This window comes from Scleropages formosus, chromosome 7 (genome assembly GCF_900964775.1).
Source record: "Scleropages formosus chromosome 7, fSclFor1.1, whole genome shotgun sequence".
Classification (NCBI taxonomy): Eukaryota; Metazoa; Chordata; class Actinopteri; order Osteoglossiformes; family Osteoglossidae; genus Scleropages; species Scleropages formosus.
In genome coordinates, this window is record NC_041812.1 from 11132869 (window position 1) to 11153646 (window position 20778).

A 20778-nucleotide genomic window follows, 5' to 3' on the forward strand; every position below is an offset into this window, starting at 1 on the left:
CACCTGGAAAGCCCTTGTTGGCGGCCTCTGCCTCAGGAGGGGTGGAAGGCGTTGAGAATAAATTATATATATTTGTTGTATTTTTTGGAAATGTTATGCAAAATGTCTCGACGTCTAATTCACAGGTAGACCATTTAAATTACCACTGCAATTAGAAACACAATTTATACATCATATAATTATTACTTATCCACTTAGTTAACACTTTTCTCCAGGGTCACTCACAGTGTGAGGCTTGAACACAGATTTTATTAAAATTTACCCATTTATACATCAGAGCAATTTTTCCCTGTATCAGGTCAGGTTAAGTTCCTTGATCACGGGTACTACAGCAGGACGTGGGATTCGAACCTGCATCTATCACTTTCAAGCAACCTTACTGACCACTGTGCTTCCTACTTTTACATACCACTCCATTTATACTGCTCGTTTCAGCACACGCAGGTAAAATATCCAACATTTTTACCAATGCAGCGTTTGCATACGGGGAGGCAGGTGTAAAAAGGTGGAAACAGCTGGGTCTCGCTGATGAGCCTCGGGTTCCCAGGGCCAATCCACAGATCCTGCGGTCTCCGAGGAGCCTATTACCACCTCTCATTATTCTGCGAACATCCAAAAGTTTTCAGCGCCTCACAAGCTCACCCAGCGACACATTCGTCCGGAGCCATTAATCAAAACAGCCCAGGTCTTTGGCAACACGCAGCCTCAAGTGACGCACGGCAGCTCAGACTGGGGTTCCGACAAGGCGATCCATTGACCTACGATGCCAGATACGCTGCCTATTTATTTCTGCTTTCCACGATGTGCGAGAGTGGTGACAAAGTGTGCGCTGCTCACTGTAAACAGCCCTTGGTTTCTGTAGATCAATAGCCAAATGTATAAATAATCCACATTATTTTTGGAACGACCCGTCTGGGGCTGCCGGAGACTTGTTTTGACAGGTTACGCGGTTTGTTGCCCTAAGTGATGTACTTGATCACATTTGTGCGGGTTTTTTTCTCCCTCTGAACAGTGTCTCTTTTCAGCGGCGTGCCGTCACTGAACTCGTAGATGCTCCGAGTCCTTCGCGAAAACCTTAAATCGATATCTGCCGCTAATGTGGGGTGTCTGGGATTATGGATGCAATTTGTAAACTACTTTCAACATCACAACCGCAGCGAAGGAAAACAACAAGGTTTCATTGCTGTCATGGGCCTGGATCTCTCACAAGCACATTGTGCCACACAGGTACTGTCAAAATTACCTGGTAATTTGGAATAATGTCTAGAGTAACAATACGTTGTTGAAGAATAAAAGAAAAGGGAGAAGATCTATTTAAAAAGCTATTGTTTTGTAAATGAAGGCAGGTATGCTTGTATTTGGTTTCACCCAACTTATGCAAAATTACTCAATACTCAGTGGGCAGAAGGTGGTGTAGGTAAATTGCTTAACAGCGGAGGAAAGCGTCATCTGAATATGTAAATGTAACTCTTGTTTTCGGCAAGGAGTCAAAAAGGGTCAGGTAAATTCTTAAAGACGCCCAGTGAAAGATAAACATCAATGTTGGTGGAAAGTTCGAGCCTCTGTACTAGAAAGCAAAGCAATTTTCAGTGTCAGTGGCTAAGAGACGCAGAGAATAGAGAGAATATTCTTGCTACGATGGAAACAAGGATGCCCCTGATGCGGGTCAGCGGTGAAATAACCCCAGGGGCCCGGTCCTGTAAAGCAATTACCTCTGCAATGCAAAAACGTCAAAGCACGAGGACTTCTCAGGGTGAGGTTATCATCACACGCTGCAGAATAAGACTCTTTAACCGACCCTTAAGGGCTGCGGAACACCAGTCTTTCCAGCAATAGAAGGTCTCTGATACTGTTACAACAAACAAAACGATTGGCAGACCCCTCAGTGGCGGGAACAGCTGTTCGAAAGATCCGCGGTCCTTCAAGAAGCCAGTACAGACCCACAGACATGTATTTCATTTCTTCTGTTAAGATCAGTGCCACTGTTTTGCAGTTACACATCCAGTCTATTGAGCACCTTAGTGGATACTTGTTTCCAAGGTAACTTACCATGGTTCTCAAATATACAGTTGGATATTTTACTTAACTATTTCGCTCAAGGCGACTGCATAATAAGGACCCCTCCTGGGATCTTGAAGTGTCAAACCTCATGTAGAACCTGTGTCACTAACCACTCTGAGCTACCTGTGGAGTGTCACTACTAGTGATCAACTGGTGTAAAAAAGGAGCAACTTGTGATGGTCAGCATCGGCATTCATGCACTGCCAAGCTGGTTTTCTCAAGCTGTGGTCTCATCGCTAAGATCCATCCACACAACGTGATATAAGAATTCCTGTTCAAAGATCATAACATCGCAATATAATGAATCCACAACTGCTGCAGCAAGCGTTATACAGAGAGCTAGAAAATATGATCATATTGCAGCAGTTCTTACATGTCTGTACTGAGAGGCAGTAAAGTTGTCGACAAACTTATTCATGAATTCGGTTCAATTTACTTTTTGTATAGCATCGTTCTCAACAGGTAACTTCAGAGTACAACCTGGCTCCATCCAAACTCATTAGTATGTACAGCCCAGCATGCTCTCTTTGATCGCAGAACACGAGTGTTCATATAATTCCCTGTATAAATGCACTGTTGGAGGTGAAGTCGTCGGTTCGGGACTAAAGTTTGGAATAGACTACCAGCTACCTGCTGGGAAGACACCTGAGCATTCCAGAAACTTCTTACAAAATAGCATCATTAAATGTGTCATGTTAGCAAGCCCAGAAGGGGTGTGCAGCAAGGACACAAGCCTTATGGGTTCTGTTCCCCTTCTCTGTTGCCTTCTGGCCTTCCCACACACCTGTTTGCTGCTATTATGCATGCAACTTGTTTCATGTTTTTCTGTGATTTTGCATTAATAAATGTACAGTTTATTCCGTTTTTAGATACTTTTCTCCAAAATAACATACAACCCAGAGTAAACAGAAGTGCATCAGCAACAGATGAAGAGCTTGAGACACAGACACAGGACTGAGACAAAGACCTTGTCTGTCTGATATCACCATGTTGTTGCATCACATCACTTAAGTAGCTGCCTATAGAAGTGGCATTCAAACAGCAAATACAGATGTAATCATAGCAGATGGTGTTGGGCTCATTTATGTAGCTGTGAGAATATCAGGAGAGAAGTGGCTCTGAAAGAGATGGGTTTGAGGCCCTTCTTGAATGCTGGAAGGGATTCATTACTCTGAGGGACAGAGGGAGCTCATTCCACCACACTGATGCCAGAACTGAGAACTAATGGGCTTTGAATTTTAGACCCTTGTGAGCTGGACCACCAACCAACCAGAGATGGAGGAGCACTATGCTCTTGCTAGGGTGTAAGGAGTGTTCTGTTCCTGAAGGTACTGGGGTGCAGATCCTTTGACAGTCTTGTAGGTTGTAACCAGAGTGTTGAACTTGATACAGGTACAAGAAGCTAATGGAGAGAGACAAGAAGAGGATACATGTGGGAGGCTTTGGTTTTTTTTAATTAAGTACTCTGAGGCACCCAAGTAGGAAGAGTGCTACACAGAATAAATTATGCTGAACTGAATACCTGGCAGAAAAATTATAAATTCATGTTCTGTCCTTCCACAGTTGGATGACCTAGCTAAGAAGAATATCCTTGATTCTTTGTAAAGGAAGAATAAAATATCTTCTTTTCTGCTCTGCTGGACCTTCAAAGAGGTTAACTAATTGTCCAGATGAAGAGGTTGAAACGAACACCACTAAATCGGTTTATGTGATATTGATTGTGGCTGATGGACCTTGCAAGAGTTGCCTACTGCCCGAGAAGCTTAACTCACGTTCTCCATGAGCCAAGTGGACAAAGGCTACAAGCGCTGTGGTGCTGCACTTTCTTACCTACACAATTCCACACTTCAAATGGCCAGCCTCTGTGTTTATGATACCCCCTGTCAGAGAGAGATGAGCGCAATCTACAATCTCGGCTAGCCAGCTTTGATTTATTTCCTTGTCTGTTAGGCCCAAAATCACTCTGCAATGTAACCACCCAGTGCACAGCCCAAGGAATTCTTCCCCCCGAAACAATAAAGAAAAACATAAATAAAATGGCATTTACTGCACCCTGTGTTTTCAACAAACAGGCTCCCTGCAATTTTGCCCCGGTCGAGTCTGTCCTCACCTGTTCACATTTTTTCTCCATCTGTTGCTTCACACACAGGGCAGCTGGTATTATAGTGGTTAGCGTTACTGCCTTAGGACCCAGAAGGCACAGGTTCAATTCCTACCTCTGGCTGTAGTGCCTGTAGGCAATGTACTTGCCCTAAAAAAAAAAACTCTAGTAAAATTACCCTGCTGTGTAAATAGGAAAATGATTGTAAGTACCTTAATGTTGTAAGTTGCTTTGGTGAAAACTCTCATCTATTGGAATAAATTGAAGTGTTTGCCAAACCACATGACTTGACAGTCTGTGGCACCTGCTCATCTTTCAGTCATATGCCGCAGAAGTGTCCTTTAAAACCACATGCAGCTGTAGTGTACAGTACACACACACACACACATTTTCTGAACCGCTTGTCCCATACGGGGTCGCGGGGAACCGGAGCCTAACCCGGCAACAAAGGGCGTAAGGCCAGAGGGGAAGGGGACACACCCAGGACGGGACGCTAGTCCACCGCAAGGCACCCCAAGCTGGACTCGAACCCCAGACCCACCGGAGAACAGGACCCGGTCCAACCCACTGCGCCACTGCAACACTGCACCACCACCCCCCCCGCTCTAGTGTACAGTACTAGACGTCAATTCAGCTGACATAAAGATCTGATCAAATGAAAATTAGAAAGAGCGCAAATTCTCTTTCACAGCACTGTACATTATTCACATCGTGACAGAGAGCACAATTTCAGCTTTTTGTAGCTCTGTTTGTGAGAACAGGCTGTTACTGCATATTTAAATTACCACACAACATTAACAAGGTCGTTTGCATAAGTTGCAACCGAGTGCAACGGAGTGTATGGAAGAAGAGAGCCTAAAATAACGTGGGTGCATCGAAACTCAGCTTTAAAATCTTTTTAAAAAGGTGTTAGAAAGTCCCTCCTGGCTATGTCAAGTTTATGGATTGAAACATGCCGTATTTAACCCAGGAACATGACATAAATACTTTTTTATGAGGGCATGCGTGCAGCTGGGAGTTCAGATATCTGTGAACCCATTTATTTTCATCTGAGAAACACAGAAAATACTAATGTTGCCTTTTCAATTTATTTTTAGCCATGCTTGCCGTTAAAAGGCAGATCGTGAGGCAAATCTGACATTTGATGACAACAATATAGAATTAGGCATCTGTTCTTTATGTGTTCTAACAGCTGGATAATGCCCCTTTTGTATGGGATTCATTTCGTCTTCTGGTGGAGACAAACCAACATGTTGTTGCAAGTATTCAGTTACACTTGATAGTTTCACTGCATCCTTTGTGGGATATGCTGCACTGCATCATGCATTCTAGATTGTTCCATCTGTATGTGGAAGTCATATTACATGCATGGTACTGCTCAGCAAATCATGGCACTCATATTTTGATGAACGTCTGATGAACGCTAAATAGTGAAGTGTTTACAACAAAATACCCGCAGAAATACACATTATCCTCGAAAGGCATTTCTGCTGGAATTTGACTTGAACTTGGCTTGGATTTACAGGGATTAGCCATAGTACGACTTGTTGCAATTTAATACCAACAAAAGAGGTTCGCAGGCTCAGTGCAAGAAGACTGAAAGAGTGGGAAAGACAACCACGCATGCATTGTAGACCAAGAAATCCCGAGCATATGGCTGAACAGCAACATTGCGGCTGGCAACGTCCTCCATGTCCATGAACTGGATTGCTCAGCTCCCTGGCTCCCTGATGTAGCTGAGGCGAAGCACAGCCATGGGCCTCGATCACTCACAACCCCCTGCAATGCTGATGGAGAACAGCAGGCGGCATCTAATGGTATAAACGGCAGTAATTGAAAGTGCCCCTGCTTCCCTGTGCATGGCGGAACTGAGGGGGTGAGAGCTTGTGAGTTCAGAGCTGGATGAGCAAGTTGCCTTCCTCCCATGGTTTTGGGCATAACAGATCTGCTTGCATGTGTCCATGGGCCTCAATACACTTTATTAGTGCTCATGGAAATGGCCGCTGCGGATCGAACCATCCTTCTCCAGGTCGGAGCCTTGCCCCACGAGCAACAGATGCGTCAGCCCAATCTCCTGAGGCACGGCCAACATCGAAGCCAAAGTTACCCATGGCAAGGCAATTAATCCAACACTGGCACTTCCTCGGCTTATGACTCTCTCGCTGTCGTTTATAATTAGTGGCATGAGTACAGCAATTAGCTCCGCTCTCGGCCGAGGTTCATTAAAAGGTGTTTAAACGGGTGCAGGTTAGGGGGCTGGCAGCGAGGGGTCACGCAGGTGTGCCGGAGTTTTATGGAGGATGCGAATCTCCGTGGATGTGATTTTATTGGCAAACAGAGCTAAGGGAATTACTGGCAGGAGGAAACCGCTGAAGTGGGGCATTACCACTGTCAGTCTGACTCAAAGGGCCCTTAGCTGTTGCTCTTAGTCCGTCATTGTTCCCTTTAGCACCCTTTCGACGGTCAAATAGAAGGACAGGTTAAGCAGCTGTTATTAGTGTCAGTATTTTGTTACTTAGCTAATGCTCTTATCCAGAGCAAGCACAATTTTGCCTATACTAGATATTACAGCATTGTAAAGGGTACTAAATCAAGATGCCCCGAGGGACTTTAGTGTTCTTAACCACAATGCAACACGCTTTCTATCCATTACCCAGCTGAGGCTTCTTAGCCTGCTGTTTCACATTTTGTATATACAGTATAGGCACAAGGCTAGTGATACCACTCGCGGTTTCCTAATGAATCCCCAGCCGAGCCATGTCCAGATACATCTGCACTGGGAAGAGAAGATAAAGAAGAAGATGCTACAGAAATAGGTCAGGGAGCCGAGCGCTGCCAAATGGACAATTACCGATTCACATCTAATTACAACTAATTAAGGGTCTTGCCAAAGCATGCAGCAGCTGTCAGATGGCATGCCGGCACTGAAACGCCATGTTTTCAGTATTGCTTTCTATTAAAGGAGGACTAGTGGGCAGCCGTAATGGTACACTTCAGACTGCTCTAACGCTGAAGAGAATGAAGAAAAACAGTGTAGTCATGTATAAACTCTGGAAACTCATCCCCATCAGTAAGCAAAGGTTTTCAGTATTCGTCAGAAGTAATCAAATGTGATACATTTGTATTTCAAGGTCTCATACTCTGTTCTATTTATTTAAGATGGCGTATTTCAATAAATGCATCATCTTTAGCACACACCTTGTTTCCAGCAAAATATGATGGCATTGATACACACAAATGGCAAACAGAAGGCAGTTATTCAACTGTCAACTCCGAAGAAATCATTTTTATGCACTGATTTTCAGGTTATTCTCTTATTTGTGTGTGGGAATAGTTTTTGCTCTGTTTCTGCAAACTTCTCCAATAGCGAACAGTGTGCTCTGATCTCTTTAAGCCACATGCGAACAGTAATAAAAAAACACAGTATTTAGATAAGGCATGTTTTTTACACTTTCTTAACACGAAGAGAGTTTATGAAAAAAGAATGTGGTCAATAAAAGTAAGTCCTTCCTCATAAGGATTTAAAAGGTTTAGGTGTTTTTCCCCTAACCAAACATGAATTCTGCATTTTCCATCTGATCATCTTGTTGATAAGTGGAAGATAACATTCCAAGAAGCATGGAGGAATAGGAGAATATAAACAACGCCCACATCCTATGCCATTACTAGTTTGCATTGTTCTGCTCCTTGTGGAGAAATGAGGCCATCTCACGTCTTGGTATAAAGAGTCGCGTTCATCGGCTCATTTGGGTGCTTCCTAAAATAGTTCTCCTCCATTCATTGAGTCTGAGGTTCAGCTGATGAAAATGCATCTTTTGTACATTCCAGATCCCCAACACAGCCCTTGTGATTCAGTTGGGCCTGTAAGTCTTTCCGTTACAGGGAAAAAAATGTTACCATGACAAACACTGTTATGCTTCACTTTACAGTATTCATCCACTGAATGAAAAATGTATATAATTTAACAGTATATGAGGTCATTAAAGTGGTAATAAAAAAAAAAAATCCTCTCAAGTTTATAAAAAAACATTGTACTCCAAATCAAGGGATATGTTTACATTAAGGAGTGTTTCAGTTCCTGAGTTTACCCTATGGACTGAATACAGACCCTTTGAGATTTAGAAGAGTGTTTTAGTCCCTGAAAAAAACATTACCTTACTTTAGTGTTTTATCCTGTTGTATTCATTGATTCTAAAAACTCGGACTAACACGAGTGCCATACCAATTGCTATTCACTTCACATGTTTCGAGAGCACTGAACCTTCAAAGAACATTAACAATTGAGAAGTCTTTTTTTCTGTTATTCCTATCCATCAGCTTTCATCTCACACCAAACTCCCTTTCATACTTGCTAGAAATCAATTGTCACAAAGAAAATTACACAGAAAGTCTCAGACGCTTCACTTCCACCTTAACATAAAATTCCTGTATCAGACACATTGAGGAAAATGCCGTGCTAACTCAAGTCTGGCCTCTTGCCGTATTTCAATACATGCTTCATTTCTTCTGAATTTCTTTTCCATTTCTGTGATTTATAGTTCTGGAATGAAATGTGTGCCACACCAATTCAGAGGCCCGCACTGCTTGTTATAAACAGGAGTATCATTTACAGTTTATGCCAGTTTTGTTTTAATACATCAACGTAACGAATCTGATATCGGATATGAAGCAAGCTCATGTTCTCCAGGAGCTTTTATCTTCCCCAGTAACTTCCTGTGGAGTCTGTTCGCCTGGAAACTGTGGAAGGAATGTTTCAGAGATGAACTGATGATGGGTGGAAGGAAAAGAGACTACGGGTTTTGCTTAAAGAGCTTAACCAGCCCTGGGAAGCAAATATGTTGGACTTGCAAATTGTCTCCACGACAACAGAAATCCCCAACTCTAGACTGCTATAAATAATGTTCAGAAGAAACAACCCACAAGCAACTATTTCACTGTGTAAAATAATTTAGAGCTAATTTCTTAACTGGGTTGGCTTAGTTTTTGTGCAGTACCATGGCAAAACACGGTCAGTTATGCATATTCATTAAAACATCATGTAAATGATCCATTATGATGTCCTGCCAAGGGGTATGGCACAAGAGCCGAGAGTCACGTCCTCCAATGGTACCAGGAGCTTCTGAAGTAAGAGCGAACTGGATAAGGCCACAAACACCCTAAGGAAAATCACAGGCAGCAAAGAACACCTTGTTCCAGCATCCAGCAGTTCCCTGAACACCCACAAATATCGACCAGTCTGTTTGGGGCCCAGCTTGCAGACGGAAAGACCCGTAAAAGAACCAGAAGATATGAATTAACGTCTACTGGGTAGCTCAAGCCATAAATTTGCTTTTTTTTTTCCAGAAAAGGATGCAATATATTCCTTTCGGTGGAAATGTATATGCAACAATAACTACATCCTGATTTTATTTTTAGACCAAAAATGGTCCAAATATGATCTGTTCTCTTTCACTATGCTAGATAGTGGCACCTCAAGGAGGCCTATGGTGTGTGTAAGATAACAGTGATTAGGCCAGGTAATAGTTGACACTAAACAGTGGAATGGATGGAGGAATTCGATAAGTCCTATTGATTCATCATCAGACAGTGGCTGTAGAGCTGCATATCCTGTGGAGAATTGATTCCAAAAATGAAACGTTGTTTGTAAAATGTGTTTAATTACCTTTTTCAGTTGCTGTGGCAACAGCATCAAAAGCCAGCGCCACCATCAACAATTGCATACGTGCCAATTGGCGTTGTTGGTTTAATTCCACTTTCTTTTCATTGCTGCGGAACAACAGACGGTGGCATTGTGACAGCATCTAAATTTAGACAGAGCACACAAAGCGGTACCCTGGAACAAAAGATAACAATTCCCATGTGTTTAAGTAACAAGCACTTCATGCTTTATGTCACCTGTCATGGGAAATGGCAAGACTTCAAAAAGTAAATTACTAGTTAACATGTAATGTCAGATTCAAGGATTTTAGATGGGGGTAAGAGGGCAACATTAAAACTTTGCTTTGTCTTATTAAAGACAGAAACATATGTGTGCAGATATCCTTCTGTGTATCCATTACGCTGTTCTTCTGACCAACACTGTAGTACACAGTATGCTTTTTTTAACAGAAAATTTTGGTTATTAATATTGCATTTTGTGCAATCACTCTGTTAAGCGGAGGACCATTGCAGTCAAACTACCAATATTTGTTATCATGTCTTCATGGACCCACAAAATTGTTCTTAAAAATCACCAAAACATCAGAATAAAGATACTTAAAGAAATTAAATGGTCACAGGCAGCATATTTAGCACATTTGTGACAATCGTCATTGCATTGTGCCCACATATTTCTATTTCGGAGCAGAATAGCTAATATACAGTACATTTTTACCATATTACAATGACTAATATAACCCATTATATTGAGCCAAAGGCATGCTAGGTGAGCCATACATCACTAGATGAAATTTCTGTTTATTTTCTTTATTTTCTGTTCTGTGGTGCATGAGTTTATTCTTTTACATTTGTAACTTGTGTTACATGCTTTTTTAACACTTACACCATGAATAAGCTTTGCAACTTACAAACACATTTAAATATAAAAAACAAGATTGCTAAGCTTGACAGTACAACACACTTTTATATTGGAAATCTTTTGGAAATATAATAGTGACCATGTTTTTGTGATTTTTTTTTTTTTCATTGCGTAAAATGGAGGCAACGCGTCCATTGTTATTGCCCGTGCAATCTTTGATTTGTACAATACAAAGGAAGCGGTCTGGGTCTCAGCATGGTCTTCTGAAAGCAACAAAAAGGGAAGGGGAACAAACAAAATAAAATGTGTCATGGCCAACAGAGCAGAAACAAAAGAACCTGAAAAAACAGCTCCTCGTTCCCGCGACCTCATGGTGGCTCGTACCGCTGAGTTGTTTTTGCATTTACAGTAAAGGGGAGTCAGTTCAGTCCAACTCCTGAACTCCCAACCATTTCTCTCACCTATTATTTATCAAACTGATTTTCAGACCAATCTTCCTCTTACCATCTCACTCCAATGGCAACACAAATTTTACATTTTTTAAAAAAAATTATGTCTAAGGTTTGTAGTAGACCGCCCACAGTGGTGTTTGGTTGTCTGCTTTTTTATGCTTCTCACCGCCTAACAAAAAACAAGGCAGATTGAATCTAGCATCATCTGAAAGAACATCATTGTGCTTAATGCTTTTAAAATTTTCGTCAGATCCCTTCTTTTGGAAGACAACCGCTATTGAATCCACATGGAGTAGAATTGCAGAAAATAATCTTCTGTTGCAACGCTCTTCCTGAATTCATTCTTAATGCGGAAAAGGTCATTTTGCCCTGAAGAGAACTGTTCACATTCTACAGAAATCCATGGAAACCTGACTCCAAAGTGCACTCATTAGACAAATAGAAGTCTGCATAAAACCACATCCAAATCCCTTAAGGTCACTTAATTCAAAATTTAAGGCTGAAGTCAACCTCTAACTGTTGCTGCTTCTAATAAAAAGTAATATTACAGCACTTCTGTAAGATCTGTCATACAGTGGACCAGATACATGTGTCGGAAATGTCTTTTCACTTTTGTGCTTCTTAAGATTAAGGGTCACGATTATTCTTAGAGTTAAGTTTAGGGGTTAGAGTTAGCTTGAACTGACTCTACCTAATATCAAGTTTGTTATTATTCTCAACGGGCGTGGTGGTGCAGTGGGTTGGACCACGGTCCTGCTCTCTGGTGGGTCTGGGGTTCGAGTCCCGCTTGGGGTGCCTTGCGATGGACTGGTGTCCCATCCTGGGTGTGTCCCCTCCTCCTCTGGCCTTACGCCCTGTGTTGCTGGGTAGGCTCCGGTTCCCCGTGACCCTATATGGGACAAGCGGTTCTGAAAGTGTGTGTGTATTATTCTCAACTTTATTAGTATTATTGGTTAGGGTTACGGTTATTTGTCCAAGGTGTCTTAAAATGTTAAATGATTTACCTATTTATACAGCAGGGCATTCTTACTCTGTCAATTCAGGGCAAGTACCTTGATCAGGGTACAGCAGGAGGACGAGTGCTATGAACCAAGAAGTTTTAGTTTCAAAGGTGATGGACCTAACTTTTGTATCACCTGCTGCCTTATTTACATTTAATAAAATAATGTTTTAAAATTTTAAGTAAAATAAACTTTTTTTTTTACTTAATGAGATGTAATAGCTTCAGGTGGATGTTGAGGTTTGGGACCTTGAATCTCAACATGACTTCTATTTAAATAATAATTTGAACAGATTTCATTAAGGTAGCACTGGCCTTGTTGCTCATTTACATTTATTTATTTATCAGATGCTTTTCTCCAAAGCAACCTCCAGTGAACTCTGTGTAGTGTTATCAGCCCACACACCTTATTTACCGAGGTGACTTACACTGCTAGATACACTACTTACACTGGGTCACTCATCCATACATCAGTGAAACACACTCACCCTCTCTGTCACTCACACACTGCAGGTGAAGCTGAACAGCATGTCTTTGGACTGTGGGAGGAAACCAGAGCACCCAAAGACTTACACTGCTGGATACACTACTTACACTGGGTCATTCAGCAATACATCAGTGGAACATACTCACTCTCTCTGCCACTCACATACTATGGGGGAACCTGAACAGCATGTCTTTGGGAGGAAACCAGAGGAGCCCCACACAGACACAGGGAGAACATGCAAACTTCACAGAGACTGAGTGGGGATTGAACCCACATTCTCTGACACCACACAGGCACTGTGAGACAGCAGCACTCCTGGTTGTGCCACTGTGCCTCCCATCACTTCTAATGTGGTCAGACTCCTGGGGTCCAAAGTGTTCATGGTTGTAACTTGACTGGGCCACAAGACTGGCGTCGAGAGTAGAATCGTCCCAGAGGTGCTCTCAATGGAATGACCATTAAAAACACACATGGGTGATGAGCACTATGAGACCCCAATGAACAAAGAGTGATAACCGCATTGAGCCCTTCGGGAGGATCGGGAGGATCATGGAACCACGACATGGAAACAATGGGAAGAACTACAGAAAAAGCAATGGCTGAAGGATTCAACCAAACAGAGATGATACACTTGAAACAAAACGCATAATAAAGGCTACAAAGGGAGAGCACCAAAACAGTGAAATATTATCCTTTAACTCCGGATGGGTCTCAGCTATAGGGCTGTCGGTGAGCTATAGCGAGTCAGAAGAAGGAGGTAACATGATTCCCTCCTCCCCCCAGATCCATCTTGAACGGTGGCTTGCAGAAGTTTCCTCAGTTCTCAGAATGAAACCTTAAGCTAAAAAGAAATAAATGCTTTTACTGACTTTGTGAGTCTGTGCTCGAAGGTGTGGTGGAGAGTCCACCACTGGAGGAATGTTCCGGCACTGAGGTCCAGAATCATAACAGAGAACAAAAAAAAGCTTTCTGTCGACACTCCACCTTTAGATAAAACTACAGGCGTTTTTTTTTGGACCGTTTGGAGTCTGTGGATACTTCTGTAGATCCTGAGGTTTGGCAGAAGGGGTTTGAGATGTGAGACGCCTCCCTCGGAGCCGGCCCTAAACAGCGGCCTCTATTCTTTAGGATTGAAAAGCATCTTTTGTGATCGCAGAGCGTTCCGTTTCCAGGGGAACGGCAGGGAGACCAGGGGCCGCAAGGTGCTCACCGGTGCTCAGCTGGTGAACGGGAAGCGCCACTCAAAGATTTCAATTAGGAAAGTTCTCTTCCGACAAAAAGGGCTTCGGTGGGGGCTCGTTCAAAGCCGAGACGGTTAAGGGGAACCTGATGCCAGATGCAGGCAGTTACTGAGAAGCTGAGCCCTGTCTTCCGGACTCGCAAAAGGGAAGCTGTGCTCAAATACAGCACCTCTTCTGTCAGAACTGATAATTCTTCAGTGTTGAGTTCATAACCAGTGGTCAGAACATCTGATTAAAAGTCTAACAAAGATCAAAGCCCTATAGGGAAGTCTTCAGAGAAGGGAAAAAAATACCGACAGTATTAAATATACTGTATGCAAGTATTATTATACAGTATTTAATGAAAGTACAGTATATTAAAAATTTATTAAGAGCAGTCTTGATCCCAGTAAACAGCAAGGGTCAGGTTCCTTGAGAGTCCTGAACAATATACTTTGGTCGTGGGTTAACTCAGACTGACTGTGTTTAAAAGGACCTTAGATTTCATATGAACTGTGTTTAAGGACTCTAATACACCAAGGTCAAATTGAGGGCACAGTGAAGTCATAAATTAGAAAAGGGGACAGGTATAACTTCAAGCTAAATGCAATTTCTCCGTTATTTTCTGTTTTTTTTTTTTTGTGTGTGTTATTCCTCTTTTCTGACATCTCTTTTACTCTTTAAGGTACGTCTCCAACTCAGTACCATATCCTCACACTGACAAAAAGTCTACTGGACTCTTCCTTAATTTAGTCACTGACTTCTAAATTTAACTAATTCAAATTTGAGAAAAACACTTCTTGAACTATGGTATAAATTATCTGATAACTTCGTACGGGATGGTGCAGTGGAGTTTGACTTGTTTTCTTTGTTTTTTTCACATGGAAATTTCAAGTTTGTGGTCGGCCTCATCAGCAACAATGACAAGGGTGCCTGCAGGAGGGAAATAGAAGACCTGACTGAATGGTGTCAAGGGAACAACTTTGTGCTGAATACTGACAAGACAAAGAAGATTGTAGCTGACTTTTGGAATAACAGAAGCAGTCAGACCCCACTCCCCACTGACGGCTCACCAGTAGAAATAGTCAGCAGTCTCTGGTTCCTGGGCATCCAGCTCTCAAAAGCCATCTCATGGATTCTCAACAGTAGCAGCATCCTCAAGAAGGCGCAACAGAGAAGAGTTCCTCCGGAGGAGGTTAAAGAGCTTTGGGATGGGAGAAAACATCCTGGTGAACTTCTACCACTGCACCATCGAGCATCACGGTGTAGTTTGGTAGTATGACTGCCCAAGATCTCAGACTGCCGCAAGGAACTGTGAGGACTGCTGTGAAAAGGGATGAGTGTATCATCATGTATGCCAGCCATCCAGCTCATGCCCTCTTCACACTTCTACCCTCTGGAAAACGCTACCGGAGCATCTCCGCCCAGACCTCCTGTTTCAGAGACAGCTTCTTCCCACAGGCCATCGGAACCCTGAACCACCGGTGACCTCGCTGCCCCCGTACTCATCACACTACTTACTGTATCTGTTAAACGGTTACTGCCAAACTCTACTTCCATTGCCTCTTTAATAGTCATTTCCGGCTGTCACATTGCACACTTCCACCTTGCACTCTTATACCTCTTACCTGAAACCCTAAATATCTATATCCTGCATTATATCCCCCCGGGACTGTGAATTGCACTACTGTATTGGATCGTTCCGTCCTTGCACTATTGTATCGTATTATATTTGCACTATTGTATTGCATTGTATTGTATTTTATTGCGCTTGCCTCTATTACCTAGTCCTGTACTTTTGTTTTGTTTTCACTCTTGTTTGTTTATAACCTTCTACTGCCCTCACTTGTATGGTTTGTTTATAACCTTCCACACCCCCCCTCGCACCCCCCAATGTACTTTACTGTTGGAAGAGAGAACTGTAGCACAAGAATTTCATTGTATTTGTCGAATATATGCAACAATAAAACTTGCAGCCAAGTTTCAGGGCTGTTATTTGTCTGGCCAGAAGAAGTTAATACATCAGCTTGTTGTATCGTGAATGGTTCAGTTATTAATTTTGAAAGGCAGAAACAGGTAATTTATTGATTTTCAATAGATTCTACACTTAATCTGTTTCTAAAATTTCTGATAGTTGCTGAGCAAATGCAACCTGTTTTCACCCGCCAAGTGAATAGGTGGCAGTTAAAACCTCCAAAAGCAGTACTGTTTCATTTAATATAGTATATACTGTATATTATATGTATATGGTGTTTCACTTTATGTACTATATATGTGAGGTTTTGAAAGAACCAAAGAGGCAAATGAATCAAGTGACATCTGTGACATTAAACTTTTACTGATTGTGACTAAAAGTGACTGGAGTTATTTACAAAATGGGATACAAACAGACTTTTGCTGTTTTGCTGTTATTCTTCCAGCTGTTTCTGGAAACCGAAGGGCCTATTTTTACAGTTGTGAAACCCGTAGCATCAGAATTCGCGAGTCAACAATCATCATAATGGAATGCAGAACAGCATATTAGAATAAATTAATCGACAAGTGAATAAATGACTATTCAACATTATCCACCTGCAATAATTAGGCCCTTAATTGCCTGATTTAATTACTATCCTGTGCATTTGTTTACCAGATACTCAAGGTAGTTCAGTGTTCAGACAGGATGTGCCAATACAAAGAAATGATGGCTGCCTTTTCGCGCACTGCTCTGCATTATTCATTTGATACGGAGACCTACTGTGCAACAAGAGGGCTGTTTCCTGTAAAGGAAATGATGGGCAATCACCGGGCTGAGGGCGTCAGAGGAACGCAGCCTGCATCTTAAAAATAAACCGTGTCCGCTCTGGGATTCTTCCCACCGCTGTCATCGAATTTACAAGCAGTGTTTCACCGGTCCTGTCTGTGTGGGCCCCTACAACTGCATCTCTGTCCTCCAATTACAGCACGAACCAGTAAGCTGATATCTGACACTGGAAGAGCGTGGAACAATCCACTGGACAATTTTAATATTCAATATGGATAACTACATAATACCAACGGAAAAGGCTCTGAACTCCGATTGCTTGAAAATGGAACGCCTGCCGTGATCCAAATCTCCGCCGTCGTGTCGCCAGTAACAGCGTCAAGGAGCCCAAGGTGCATTATACATAGGAAACTTGCCTTTCATCTGAGCGCAGACGCCAGATGTGAGTACAGCGCTTAGGAAAAAAAGCTGGTGGGATAAATCTAAAAGCAGCTTTAATTATCTGTTTGCAAAGAAGCTTTGATGCCGCCTTGGAGGGTACAGTTGCGGTCCTAAGGGCTACATCTAGGAATCCGTTTACAGCCACTGAGATGAATCCCTCACATCACCCCTTGGACCCCAAGGGCTTCAGAAGCGAGGGCCTAGACCCTCTGATTAGGGACACGCAGGATGTTCCAGCCATACGGAGAAAGTTGTTTTTCTGCACAAACTTTGCATCTGAGGTCCGACTTCAAGCAGAGTCTGAGGATCATGAAGTCAATGTCTCTGAAATTGTGATCTACTAACACGTCTCCAAGGAGGCCCCGAAAATAGCACCGCTATCTGTGCCGCTGGTATTTGGGTATAATTGAAACCCTATTGATTTTTGGATGACCTTTTGATGAAAATGTAATTGCTCTATTAGTGGGACTTCTTGTGGACATATTACCGCTGTCATGTATGGATCACGGCGTGCTATATTGTGTTGCTGGTCCATGCAGCATACCTTACTATAACCGTTATGGTTTGCAATGATTTGTACGCTTTAGTGTACGCCTTCATTTTAATGTGCTTGAGATCTAGTACGTTGGGGGTTTATCAGGGCCGGTGAAAGCAAGATATTAAAGTTTGCAGATACCCTGTCTATTAAAATAGATCTGTCTTCTTCTCAAAAGAGATCTCTGTTTTCTGGCCCAAATCCAGAAATCTGTGCATGCTGCTTCTGTGTCATAAAAACTCTTTCATGAATGGGACCCATCATTACTGATTATAGTGACTAAGTGGAACTGTAGGATAAAGCGATCATTCAGAGTTGGAAAAACACATATTCTGACATCTTTCCTGTCCTTGTTGAACTGTTCTTCGTGACCTTCATGAACATCTGTAACCCAGCTCCTTTCCAGTGCTTAATTCAATAATGCGATCAAATTACATATAGAACAGCAACAGCTGTATTTTGTAAATGCGTCAGTGTTATGATGTGACTGACCCATCAGCAGTCACTGTTTTCATGCGATTGACTTGTCAGCAACCATTGCTGATGAGGGACTGACCAATTGACAGTCAGCACTTTTTATATCAGGCCAACAGCAATCACACATCTGTGTTTCTATTAATCAGCATGCTCCATTATTGAATGACTGACCAATCAGCAGTCACTATGTGGAATAACTGACAAATCAGCAGTCACCATTGTTTATGTTCGGCCAATCAGCAAACACACCGCAATGTGACTGAATAATCAGCAGCCACCATTGATTGCTGAGTGACTGACCAATTAGCAATCACATCACTGTGTCCGACTCACCAGTAAACATTCACCGCATTGAAGCAATTGTCCAATCAGCAATCACTGCTGTTTTAACACTGATCATTCAACTCAGAGTGTAATCATGTTACTGTTCCAGGGCCGTGGAGTCAAACCTAACCCCAGGAATGAATTTGCATGAGATTTTTCTCCAGGTTCCTCATAGCTCGACACACTTCCCGCTCTTCCCTAACGAATATTTATACACTCCCGTCTCTGTACAGACCCCTAGGCTCCACACTCCCAAGACAGAAACTGTCATGCGATGTGATGACTCTTTACCGTCATGTTTCTGTACACGAACCATCTTTGTTGGAACACATCCTGGATGAAAAAAGCAATTGACAGGACAGTCCCAGCTCTCTCAGCAACAAACAAGGCCCCAGAATGCAACTTGCAATGCGTGTTTATTCATTTGGCAGATTTAATGCTGAAACAACCAGTCCATATGCACATTTGTTCAACCGCCATATGACACCGGGCCTTAAAGGAAAGACGAGAAACGGACCAGTTAGTTGAAGGTATACTAATTAGTTAATTAGGAATCCACACATCGTACAAAAATGAAAAAAAAAAATGAAATGCAAATCCAAAAAGACCTCAAAGTGAAGGCCCAAGTTTAAGTAATGGGGAAGAGGACAGAAGAAAGAACCATATTTATGAGTCTTGAGCGAAATCACCCTTGGCTACAAAGAAATATGTGGATAAGAATAGGACGCACATTAGTTAATCCCAGCTGATTAAAGCATTTTAAAAGATTCCATTGCTCAGAGCATACAACATTGATGATATAAGAATAGCGCACAGCAGAGGCAAAGATTAATGAACAAATGCCTTTGGAAAAAAAAAAGTGAAGGTGCCATTGCTGGAGTGGAACGGCTGATAAATAGGACAGTTAAAGTTTATAATTTACTTCTGATCTCAATGCTCTTGTTCCTTCGGAGTTAAATGATGCGCTGGTGGTATAGCTGCGAGTAAAGTGTGTCTAATACAGACGAGGCCTTTGAGTCAAAAACACGACAACGAGGGGTACTTTAACATAGCGTACACACCGGCTGCGCACCGACAAGCTCAAAATTTTCAAGGATAAAAACACTTTCCGGTTCATCTAATGACTTTTCTTCCTGGAAATTTCAGCAGATGGTGGAAAGAATGTGACCTGAATTTACAAGCCTGACCAACGGACGGCAGTAAAAGGCACTAAGAAACAACAGGAGCCTGGCACCACCTTAAGCGAACTCACTTCCACATTGTTCGTAGCTTGAATCTGGTGTTTCTGAGTGTCGGAGTGTCGGAGTGTCGGAGTGTCGGTGATCAGCAACAAGATGAGGAACGTTACACATCTTCACGGGATGAATCGATCAACAACTGGCACCGAGTATGAGTTTGTGCAGAAGACATATTTTTATTTCCGGTAATTTTTTAAAATTAGTTCTAATTTCAATCTTGCTTAAAGTTAATAAAAATGTTAAAGTAAAAGCAACACTTTAAAAATTATGGCTTCTTTTATAATTTTACTCAAGGTTTTTTGCAGAATCCAGTCAGCACATGAATGAATGGAAATCTATTACTGACCTTTGGCATTATGAACAACAAGATTTCTGTACAATCTTCTGGTCCCTGTTGGGTTTGCGTGCCAAGGAACCAGTGCAGTGCTAAAAATTATACTGAAAAACCAACATTCAATATAAATATACAATAAAGTGTAGCCAATGCCATGCTATGCTGGTGTAACTATGTACACCGTCTGTAAATGCTTTCATACATTGCTGAAAAATATGTTTTATAAATTAAAATTCATTGTCCATTTTTATAGCATTTTAGTTTTTTTTTGCATACGCTTTGCACGTTTAAGGCGATTCAATTAAACTCGTCACTCATGCAAAGAAAAGCAGCTGCATCCTGTGTGCTTGAACCTATAGCCATCTGGCCACAGGTCCAATTCCCAATTGGCTTTTTACAGCACATTAATTCAGGTGTTTTCTGCCTGATCATCTCGTGATATCTTGAAGCATAAATGTGCTTGGAGAAGCAGTTCCTAAAATGTGCTGTCCACAGCATTCACCCGGGGCACAAAATCATCGTGGTCACAGACATCCCCATACCTGTCAACTTTAATTATTCAGTATACTGTTCCCATACCCTTTTTATTTTTATGCCTAAAAAAGAGCGGTCGGCACAAAACTGTACGGCTCACTATCACATCACTGGGTCATGTTGCATTAGTCCTTGACAGTTTAATATCACTGCTTCGGTTCTTGAAAGAACCAGCAATTCGACTCTTCAAGTAGAAACGCACCCTGCCGTGGAAAATAGTCAGGTGGAAGTATGATCTAAAAACATGGCAATTTAAAACAGGGCCCCCCACACAAAATGTCAAGGTAAGGTTAATTATGCACATAATAAAATGA

General features: G+C 42.1%; 1 protein-coding gene across 1 annotated transcript in view; it reads right to left on the minus strand.

The window, feature by feature from the left end:
• The window catches only part of LOC108937782 (dipeptidyl aminopeptidase-like protein 6), a 60411-nt gene that overhangs the window by 32431 nt on the left and 7202 nt on the right, over positions 1-20778 (minus strand). The window lies entirely within an intron of this gene.